Source organism: Macrobrachium rosenbergii, chromosome 41 (genome assembly GCF_040412425.1).
Source record: "Macrobrachium rosenbergii isolate ZJJX-2024 chromosome 41, ASM4041242v1, whole genome shotgun sequence".
In the NCBI taxonomy this organism is placed as follows: domain Eukaryota; kingdom Metazoa; phylum Arthropoda; class Malacostraca; order Decapoda; family Palaemonidae; genus Macrobrachium; species Macrobrachium rosenbergii.
In genome coordinates, this window is record NC_089781.1 from 13,315,381 (window position 1) to 13,327,880 (window position 12,500).

General features: G+C 37.4%; 1 protein-coding gene across 2 annotated transcripts in view; it reads right to left on the reverse strand.

Moving 5' to 3' along the window:
• Positions 1–12,500, reverse strand: part of LOC136826658 (ankyrin-2-like) — a 745,006-nt gene that overhangs the window by 431,294 nt on the left and 301,212 nt on the right. The gene's annotated exons all lie outside the window — the stretch shown is intronic.

Consider the following 12,500-nt stretch of genomic DNA (forward strand, 5'->3'; position numbering starts at 1 on the left):
CTTCTTACAAAACATTCCTAATGTAAAATTATCTAACCGCTGCCTTCGGTAAACCTGAGCGTAAAAACCCGTGTTAATGCTTTTCTAAAAAAAAAAAAAAAGCCATCATACGCACACACACGCCCGCACACACACACACGCACACACACGCACACAAACACACAAAGGTGAAATGATCCTTTGGTGTTACCTTCGCACTGTACAATCGCCTCAAATATGACCTGTTTTTCCGTGTTCTTCATCGGGCTCCGTGCTCTGGTCATTTATTAACTATTTCTAAAAATAGCGGCAACGGCACATGAACTCCCACGGAACAAAAGCAACAAATCCAGAAAAATGCTGCACTCGGCATGATATTCCCATCCATTCTGTTCTACTTCAACACTTCTTTAAGAAACAGAACGTGATTATATTTAATTTTGGGTCTGTAGCGTCTGATGGTCTATGAGAAATACGCTCCATTGTTGTGCATCGCCAAAGTTTAAAAATAAAAATGCAGAGGAACGTGTACTTAATTTATCACGTCTCATGGGACAAGCAATCTCGTCAAGTAATAAACGCCACAGTGTGAAGACGTAATAAGGCAATTGCTGCGTACCTGTAAATTAACTACAGTAACTTGACGATTGGAGTAGTTCATGAATCAAATACCTATCACCTCTCAGAAAAATAATAAACGACGAAGTTATACGCAGTACCATAACTTCATGAAAATACTACCACTACTGGTACTAAAAATAATAATGATAAAATTCATGACTCTCAGTATTACTACCACTACTGCTATAACTGCTACTTATAACAGTAATAATTACGATACCCTAAAGAAGACTACATTCAGAGAACAATAATTATTACACCCATGCTCATCATCTTCACCACCATTAACATTCAGACAGACCTTCAACCCATCGCATGCTTCTCTATTCATAGGACTTAAGACCACTAATTACTGCAACAAAGAGGGTGAGTATTAAGACGCCACATGGCAACCATCATACGAATAACAGGGTACTTCGTCTCGAGCTGGGGGTGGCGTTGGTGGGGTGGGGTCAGACAGAGACTGTTGGGTGGGGGGAGGGGTATACTTTTCTCCTGGCACCCCTCGGAAAAATGGGCTGAACTATTGCAGTACATTTTAGATTTTTTTTTTTTTAGGGCTAGGAATGTTAACGCCTGAAGCACAAGAGGAGTTTATGGTGTAATTTTCTCTCGTTTAGCCTTTGTTAGTAATCCCTATGGAGCGCATTAGCTTTTAGTTCTTTGCTTAAGACTTTAAGGACGGAGTTTGTTATGAAAACAATACGGGGTGAAACTCAAAGAATGAATATAGTCTTCTGTATAACATTACAGTGACTCTGCGAGAGCATGACATAACAATAACAGTGACGTGCAATGTGACGTTATTTTCAGTTGAACATTCTAAGAGAGACTTCGTTTACTTGAGCAAGGCGATATTAGTCGGGGCAGAGAGTAACAAAAAATATTTTGGTAATTAAAGGCAAAATTTAATAATTTAGCAGGGCGATGAACAAAGAACATTGGAGAACTCTTTTGCTGTTTGATTTCATTTTCAAATGCCCCATAAACTTAAGATAGCGTCCTCCATATTATTAGCTCTTTCCACAATGTGGAATTCTCTATTCTCCTCTTTATTTCCTGGATCATTCGACTTGCTCCCTTAAAAGAAAATGACCCATTAATCAACATGGCATTGCCCCTGACCTGTCTCCGTCACTTATGAAAAATAAACAAACGAAAAAATGAAATAAAATAAAGTACTAGGTGTATAAATAAGTGAAGCCCTCTTTTCCTCAGCTTAACCATTAATTCCAGATTGAATTAAATATGAATGCAGTAAATAGAGACGACACGTCGTGGTCCATCATGGAATACCTTTAAAGCATTTCAAAGGCATCTGCATCAGAGGGAGACAACAAAAAGGAGGTCATTACAACGCTGGCTTCCATGTAACACTGATGGATTGCGTGCACGGTTACTCGTTCATCTTTACACTTACATACTTTTACTTGTTATACATCGCATGCTACGAACAACACGATTTCTCTCTCGCTCTCTCTCTCTCTCTCTCTCTCTCTCTCTCTCTCTCTCTCTCTCTCTCTCTCTCTCTCATCTATATGTATATATGTATATGTATATATTTTTTCTATTTATATTTTTATTAATAATTGCACAGATCTCTGATGACTAGTTTATGTGAATGTCATCGCTGTAATTAAATGTAATGCATCGCCATGTTTGTTCCTCCTCCTGTTCCTGTATATATATATATATATATATATATATATATATATATATATATATATATATATATATATATATATATATATATAGATATTTATATGTATATAAATATATATATATATATATATATATATATATATATATATATAATATATATATATATATATATATATATATATATATATATATAAATATTATATATATATATATATATATATATATATATATATATATATATATATATATATATATATATATATATATATATATATATATATATATATATATATATATATATATATATACATATATATATATATATACATAAATATATGGGAATGGGTAAATCATCTTCCAAGTGACCACACTTGAAACAACTTTCAGATGCTTTTTCCTCATATTGCTAAAAAAAAAAATATGAAATGAAAAGAACCATCGTTCTGCTGTAACTCATAACTTGTCCACTTCGTCTGAGCTGGATAAATAGTGGCACTTTGTCCTTCATTTCCTTCTTTTTACCTTAAACTTTTTCTTAAAGTTGTCATTTTCGAAGGATTGCGATTTTCTTGTTCTTCCGCAGGGACCTTTTTTCCAGACAGACCCAAATAAGACCCAAAGGAAGAGTCGAAATTTCCAACCTGAAAGTTGAGTCCCAATGGAAAATGAGAGAGAGAGAGAGAGAGAGAGAGAGAGAGAGAGAGAGAGAGAGAGAGAGAGAGAGAGAGAGAAAGTACGTCTCGACACAATTCGAGCGGAACCGGGATGGTACCTTGACATAGAAAACGAGGTCAGATGGTCAATAAAAAAAAAAAAACTTTAAAGGAGAATTCCACTTTCTTCCGTCTTCATTTTTACCATCGACTGAAGAAATAAAAATAATGGTTATGTAAGGTTTATATAATACTTTTTTTCACAGTCGGAAGGGACGCGTTCATTTTTATCACAACCACATCCAAACACCTAAAGCTATCAATTAAAAATTTTTCAACCGGTTCGTGACAAAAACATTTACAAAAATTATTTTTCTTGACGTCTTTGCGCTGTTTCAAATTCTGAATACATGTAAAACTTCCTCTCAAACTGTCCATTATTTCAGTCTGTCTATCGTGTCTCTCGTTTATTCCAGAACAACAGGCTATGTGCCATCATCCCCATGTCTCTCAGTCTTTCTATCCCATCAGTCTGTCTATCATTTCAGTCTGTCCATCCTTGCCGTCTCTCCATCATTTGTTTTGTCCATCCTTTCAGTCTGTCCATCCTTTCGGTCTATCCAGCCTTTCAGACTGTCCATCCTTTCAGTCTGTTCATCCTTCCAGTCTGTCTATCCTTTCAGTCTGCCCAGCCTTTCAGTCTGTCTATCCTTTCAGTCTGTCTATCCTTTCAGTCTGTCAATTCTTTTAGTCTGCCAATCTTTTCATTCTGTCCTTCCTTTCAGTCCATCCTTTCAGTCTTTCCATCCTTTCAGCCTATCTATCCCTTCAGTTTGTCTATCCTTTCACTGTTCGATATCACAGAACACAACTCAAATAAATGATAGTGTTATGAGAGCTAAGCCGACAAAAGCTTCTTTGCGACTCAAGGCCTTTTAACAGGGAGGGAATTGTATTGATATCTACGGATTAAGTGTCCATTTACAGAGAAATAGAATCAAACATCATGAATATTTTGCAGGCGATGTGATTGAAACTGCCACTAGATAAAAGATTTACTGGTTTACTGTAGACTTCATATGCACTACAAATACATTTTTATCCCTTGGCCTTTGAGGCAAATATATATATATATATATATATATATATATATATATATATATATATATATATATATATATATATATATATATATATATATATATATATATATATATATATATATATATATACCAGAATGACCATATTTCAGTATAGAGCACACACAGAAAAATTTACTTATCCCCATTTACTGTTCTGTCGAATATAGACTTTTAATTATATCAAGAAACGATTAATATTGACACTAGGACACGAAAGTGCAAAGGTTTCTCGTTTTCATGTGAAGTTTAACTCTTCCAATCCTTTATAACTCACAATTTTGTAGATTTACCTTAAGGGTTTCACAGAGGCAATCAAATGCTCGCAATTTACCAATAAATAACGAATGTTATTATTGAGATTCTTTTATTACTTTTCACTACTACTGAATGTCATACTTTACTTAAAAGTAATACTTGCACCGGAACACAGAAGTTTAATTGAAGAACACCATCACACAACACACAAACACACACACATACACATTAATGTAATTTGTGATTTATACCCAAAACACTGACTGTATTTAATAACAACACGATTTTCAGCTTGGCAAAATTGCACCATAAATGCATGTTTTTATGCATTATATCTGCACTGAACAAACCAGGCATTTACTCAAAAATATTACGCTTGAAAATGCAAAATAGAAGAGGTAAAGAATTAACATCGTCAGAACAAACGCCATCAAAGATATCACTATTTTTATGAAATTCAGGCTGTCAAGCCAAGCAATAGGGCACTTTCGGACATTCAGTGCTTGAGACAGTGAAGAAAAGGGAGTTAGAGTGGTTGGACAGAAAAATAAAGAGAACCGGAAAATGAAGGAAATGAATTACAAGGACCTAAAGGGGGAAAAAGGAGAAAAGCCCCAATGGTCCACTCAGAAATAATATTCAGAGAGGTTGGACAGTAACACTAAAGAAAGGAAGCGGGAACGAAGGTCAAGTAACAAGGCTAAAAAGTGGGTGCAGCTGGGAGCCGAAGGGATGCTGCAAACACCCTTCAGTCAGGCCTACTACAATACGTCACTAACACCCGCTCCCCCTAACGGGGACGCCATCCATGACCCCCAAATCACAGCGTTAAGATCTTCTTCTCACTCAGAAATGGCCAGTAAAAGTAACGGTAAGGGAGAAATGATTACGCGAACACAATATTGAATTGGGCGACAAATATGCGTCCATGATTGCGGAAGGTGAGAGTCCTCATATGATAAAAGCGAATTACCTAGACGAGTTGATGAACGTGGAGTAAGGATACTATTACGAGAAGTTAAGTATACCTTAGTTTAACCAGACCACTGAGCTGATTAACAGCTCTCCTACGGCTGGCCCGAAGGATTAGACTTATTTGACGTGGCTAAGAACCAATTGGTTACCTAGCAACGGGACTTACATCTTATTGTGGAATCCGAATCACATTATAGCGAGAAATGACTTTCTAATCACCAGAAATAAATTCCTCTGATTCTTCACTGGCCGGCCGGAGACTTGAACGCGGGCCCAGCAGAGTGCTAGCCGAGAACGATATCGACCCTTCCATTGAGGAACTGTAATGGATATGTATATATGTGTATGTATGTATGTATGTATGTATGTATGTACGTATGTATATATATATATATATATATATATTATATATATATATATATATATATATATATATATATATATATATATATATATATATATATATATATATATATATATATATTGAGTTGGCAGTAAAAATCCGTAGCCGATGTCGCCGAAGCTGTTCGTGATTGGCAGGTCAAGATGATGCAGTCTTACCACCTACCAAATGTTACAACTCAATGGCACCAGCCAAAGCAACATAGAATCCTCAATGATATCGGCTGCTGATTTATACATTCAGCACCAAAAAAACTGACCAGAGATGTTAGTTAGTTACAAAAGACGAAAACTAAATACATACTGCCTATCAACTGAAGTGAACCGCTTTCCATTGCTTAAGTTTTTACTCTGAAATCAACGGTGCGTAGTTTTGCAGGCACAACTTATAAAGGCTGAGAAGTCTGAGTCATGTCACGAGTGTTTGGCCTCTTCGTCAGATTAATTGATTTTGTATTTCATTGAGACTACTAAATGATCCAATATTAGCACTTCACTAGGAATACTACAAGTAGGGCAATTTATTCTTTTTTTATGCCATAGTCAAAATGACGGGCACTCTAAAACCCTGACGTGCCTACCAATCTTACATACTGTTCATTACAGAGTGACAATTTTGTAAAATGGAAACCGGAACACTTGAGAATCTGAATTCATGGCATTTGGTACCTAGTAGCGCAATAATCCTGCAAACTCCCAAACATCCCATTAAGTTAGCACATTAGAAAAAATATTACTGTTCGGTTTTAATGAGTGCAGGCGTACCAGCGAGCCTCTTATGGAACATTATCACCAAATTAGCTCAAAAATATTTGTAGCTATTTCATCAAACTTTTTAAAGAACAATAACACCAAAATTGTCGCAACACTTTCTGTTTCATAATGAAATACTCTCACTGAAAGGACTGAATGACCGACTGCGGACTTATCCCCCTTGGGACTGTAATTGATATTCGGCATAACAGTGCTACTCTTTCTATTTCTATCATGCTGGCACGTCAGTTTCCCAACCCAACTTCGTAGTTTCCAAAACATCGAGCCCAATGATTTCTGGCATGGCAATGTTATTTTATCATGACTTTTGCTATTTTGGTAAGATACGAACCTATTTTTTTCTCTTTAATCTGAAGCAATCGATGCATATACTTAAAATTTTCTATCCCTTGATGATAACGTATTAGCTAAAAAAAAAAAAAATACAACAAAAACCAAACTGGGAAGACTCCCTTCGGCGAAATTGCGCCACTCGGGAAAGAAATCGGTAGATTTTAAACACAAAAGCCAATTAATCGCAATGTCAAATTAGGATCGTATAAGCTGTCATGTCAGTATGACTGCTCGAGAACCTCACTAAATAAAGATTCGAACTTTGCCGGAGGAATTTAAGAACTTTTGAGCGAAAAAAATATTGATTTTGGAAGCATCGCTTCCGTGTCACGTGGTCTCTGCTCACCTGCACTTTCCCAACAAGAAGTTGGAAGCCCCTCTGGGTAGAAACTTCACATCAAGTTATAACCCTAGGGCACATCATAGGCTTCAGCACATGAAGTTGTTTTATGTGTAAACCCATACATGTAGTTAATAAATTCGAATTTATGTTACTACTAGTGGTAATATTTAAGAGGAATCTGAGACCAAAATATTTAAAGATATATTTGATCAAACATTATTGTGCGAGTGGTAAAATTCTACCCTTTTCATATTGCTTCTTGGATACAGCACCACCGATTCCCTAATTCTTAAAAAAAAAAAATCTTGTTACGTTCATCGGAAAACTATGGTAAAAAAACAGAAACGTTATGAAATAATATTTTGAAATGGCATCCTTTAAAATACTCTTTAAAGCGAGGGACTTGGTGAGGTCCACACAAGGGTATATCACGCCATCATCGGAGGTATATTTTACCCGGGAAATTTCTAATATTCTCAAACTGCCCGAAAACATTTTCCTCTTAAAACTCTGTTTTGATGCGAACGTTTTGGCTCAAACACATAAACGAGAAAATGCTTTTTAGAAGTTTTGCTTTTGATAAAAAAAAAAATTTATTATGGAGTGCAGAATGCGTTGTATGACTGTATGATTGTGTGTGTATCTTTGTACGTACTCATGTATGAACGTGTGCATTGTATGGGTATCTTTCTACGTATTCATGTTTGAACGTGAGCGTGATACCGTGTATGTATCTGCGAGGGTAGAAGAACCTTTCAAAAATATATTCATCTTGATGTCGAACATTGTTTACTCTTTCAAAAGGTAAATATACTTCTACTTATTTTGGATTTTTGAAATTCCCAGAATTAAAGGTTCTCGTCTCATATCTGACGCAAAATGCTTTCTGCGAATCTGCAGAATTTTTAATAAATTTTAACATGAGAGCTTTTACGAACAAATTACTTAAGAGAACGCATACGTTAACCACAAAAGAAAAAAAATTAAATCCAAAATTCGACTTTCTGTTCGAATCCATTTTAAAATAATATTAAGTTTTACTTATTTCACATCAACGTTTTGAGATATCTTGTGGTTGGATAGACAAACAAAGCAAACAAGTAAACAGCCATAAGTGAATACATGAAAAACATCTAGGTTCGTTGGCCGAAGAAAGTAATCTTAAATAAAAAAAAAAAACTACCTTTTACTTCTGTTGATTTATCTTGATTTTCTTCCCCCTTCCTACATTTTTTCTTATCTCGGTAGAATTTCTTATCGCGACTGAAGTCCGATAATGTCAGCTTTTTTTTTTTTTTTTTTTTTGCTGGCGGTAGATTTTCTCCGATCTCTGTATGTTTTTTTTACCTTTCTCTGATCCCGGTAGATTTTTTCTCATTTCAGATAAATTTCTCTTACTTATTTCCTTACGGTACTGGTTTTTTATAGAGACGCAAGGCCCAGAGTTAATGCCGCATAGTTTATCCAATCTCTGATAGCTTAAGGGAATGGATGTATGTTTTTCATTCTGTGAAATAAATTGCCTGTGACGTTGGTTGTGCTGTGTTGTTGTTGTTCTTCCTTTAACTGTCTATTTCAGTTGCCGAATTATTAGCATATTAAATCTCCGACTAGATTTTCCAGCGTTCCCAAAACCATTTCAGCGAAAATCATTTGCCGAATTATTAGCATATTAAATCTCATACTAGATTCTCCAGCGTTCCCAAAATCATTTCAGCGAAAATCATTTAAGCAACCAAGCCCATTCAAAAAGGAACGTCAGTTCTCGGCCATGACGACAGTCGCGTAAACAGCATTGCCTTCGCTAAATTTACATAAAAGATCGAAGCTAATTTCTTGTGATCATTACTTCCAAAGTTCTCAAGGTCTTCAGCTGACAGCCGTCATCCTGCGACCACTGTCACCCTTATGCGAGATAATGAATTGAATCGCGTTCTTTCAGAGAATGTCACAGTCAGCATGTTCCAAAAGTTCTCAGGGACCTCATTATAAAATATTACAAAGACCATTGTGCTCTCGCTCATTGACCTACAGACCGAACATACAAACATTTGATCAACTCTTAAGGATCCTCTTCGCCTACGTAGGACCTGGGAGGTAGGGGTGAATGACTGCCGGCGACGAGCTTTCAAGAGCCTTCGCTTCAATAAATACAATAACATAATAACTCTATTAATAGAAAAACTTATTTCATTCTGTTCAAAATATATTATAACTTCTTCTGTGATCCTTTGAATTTAAGTAAGGGCATGCTATACAGGTTCACGACCTTTTGGCTTCTTTCGTTCTCATTCAGAAACGGTATAAAAGATGAAAAGAGTATTATGTGATAATTCTCAATTATGAGCTTATCCCAAGTGTCACATGGATCAATAGTTCTCTTTAATCTTAATTCTGGGGAGAAAAGTTGTTGAATAAAAACGTATATCGCACCACGGAGGACAGTGCAGGTTAAGAGGTCGATGGCGAAAGACAATAAAGAGAGAGAGAGAGAGAGAGAGAGAGAGAGAGAGAGAGAGAGAGAGAGAGAGAGAGAGAGAGAGAGAGGAGGAGAAATGAATTGCAATGTTTGTTAAACTTCTGTGATGAATAACAACAGGCTACCATAAGAACAATTGTGAATACTTCACCTTACGGATAAATGTTAAAAATTAAAGATAAAAAATAGGATGCGATCTGGCCAACAAAGTCTGTGATGCAAATAAAGGGACGGAAAGTATTTACATATGAACCAACACGAGAGAGAGAGAGAGAGAGAGAGAGAGAGAGAGAGAGAGAGAGAGAGAGAGAGAAAATCCCCACCTTTAGCAGTCTTCACTGTCAGAAAATCAATTTCAAAAGACAATGGGAGAAGATGAAAAAAGAAAAATATCCACACCTGGATTACTCTTGCCTTTCAGAGGTTTTCTGCCAAAAACGGAAAGCGAAAAATTAAAAGAAAAAAAAAAAAGAAACGTCCAGACTAAAGGCGAGATGAAAAAAATCAAAGGATTTTGCCACCCCTTGAAAAAATAGACGTGGAAGTATTCATGACTTGTGGAGCTTCTCATATCACTGAGAGAGAGAGAGAGAGAGAGAGAGAGAGAGAGAGAGAGAGAGAGAGAGAGAGAGAGAGAGAGAGAGAGAGAGAGAGAGTACCAAAATAACGTTAGACCTCCAGTCCAGGTTACTATTGATTCATGTCCCCCTTCCCACCCACTGCCTCCCCCTTCTCTTTCATCAACTTCCCCTCTTCCGTCTCTTCTTTCCTCCACTGTTCTGTTCCTTTCGGCTCCTCCTCCTCTTCCTCCTATCCCTTTCCCTCTTCCTCGATTTTCAAATGTTCTCACCTCCATTCCCTGTCAAGAGTCTCCCTCCAGCGGCAAGGATTTCCCTGACAGCCTTCCTTCCCACTCTTTCTTTCCCCTCGCTATGGGGAAATCTCTCCAAGGTAGTGGAATCTACCCATACCATCAAACATGACGTATTATTAGAGATGGTCTTGTTGGAACGTCGCAACCCGACGGACGTTAGGTACCGCGCAGAAGGTCAGACCAATGTAAAGGCTAGCCCTGGGCTAGACGACGTTAAACGTGGGGAATTCGCTATTACTTGATTACAGTTGTTACACAAATAATAAATTCACTAACTGATGCACGTTGCGTGTTACTGTATAGAGAAGATACTTGAAGTTTACAAAAGGTGTACAGTTTTTATTAATTTATTCACTTTTCTTTTGTCCTATCCAGTCGTCTTTTTTTCATAATTACCTGTTTCGATGGTATCAATGTAAAATGAGATTTACTACTATCACTTAGAATTATTTTCACATTTTGCTGAACGCACCTAATGTCTAGGGTTGCATGTACAATATTTGTTTATTGCCAAGATTGCATGGCGATTATATCTAAACTTACGACACTACCCTCAACACATCGAGTCACTTAGCCACCGAAATGCGTTGCTCAGGGTACCAACAGTTTACTCTAAGGAATTCCAGTGTTAGAGGTTTTGAGAGAGAGAGAGAGAGAGAGAGAGAGAGAGAGAGAGAGAGAGAGAGAGAGAGAGAGGGGGGGGGGTGATTACATGCTCTCCAAACTGGACCATCAGATATACTGTGATTACGGTATTAGCGAGACAATCATAGAGTGAATTCGTCATGACCTAACTAGCTTACAACAAGTAGCTAGTCAGTGCTCACTGACTCATTAATTAGCCTTCTTTAACTCAAGAAGGACATCAGTTATTCACGACATTAATTATTCTCCTCTTTCCAAGGTGTGACCCTCGATTCCTATTACCTGGAGAGACGATCATGTTGGCTAATGACGAAGCCCAACGAGATATGAATCGAAGGCATTGATGACGCTCGTTAAGAACTTCTGCGTTATCGTCAGAAGCTGCTTCTCAATGCACTGAGACACAGATGGTCATGAAGCTGGTCCCAAGCCGGGATAAATAGGGTGGAGTGGAGTCAGGAAGGGCATCCGTCCAAAACCAATTACAAAATGAGCAGTTCAAGACAGAAATAGCTTGAGAAGACTCATTCAAAACAGTGACCCAAACTAGGGATTACAGAGAGAGAGAGAGAGAGAGAGAGAGAGAGAGAGAGAGAGAGAGAGAGAGAGAGAGAGAGAGAGAGTGTTTAGGCCAAGGCCAGGCGCTGGGACCTATGAGGTCATTCAGCACTGAAACGGAAATTGACAGTAAAAAGGTTTGAAAGGTGTAACAGGAGGAAAACCTCGCAGTTGCACTACGAATCAACTGTTAGGTGAGGGTGGAAAGTAAGATGGAAGGAATAAAATATAAACTGAGGCACAGTAAAAGGAATGAAAGGGGTTGCAGCTAGGGGGCCGAAGGGACGCTCCAAAGAACCTCAAGTAATGCCTACAGCGGCACCGCATGAGGTGAACTGCCGGCAGTATTCTCCTTCAAGGTAAACTAGGGATTAACCTGAGATGAAGAGGAGCAAGGCATAGATAGTCATGGCTGGCCAAAGAAAGCTCTTCAGTCCCACAAAAACTATGCTTATGAACTTCTCACTTGTAAGTGGTGACGCACCGGCGTCTCAAAACGAAGAAGGATGAGCAACTGAGTGAAACGCAAATGAAAGAAAGAAATTCAATAATCTCCAAGTTCCCAGCATGATGAAAATAAATATTTCCCTACGCAGCATGCTGAGGTCAGAAAGCTTGTCTTCACGACCAGTTTCATCATTTCAAGGAGCAACTTGGCAATGTGAAACGTGACGCTCTCAAAGTCAGTCAATCAGTCTTAATTGTTGGCGGTGTAAGATCCACACGAGTTTTTACTCATAAAGAGAAGAGAATTGACGTGAACCGAACCCATGTGAAAATTTTCGATTGCCTATCTATGATGCTA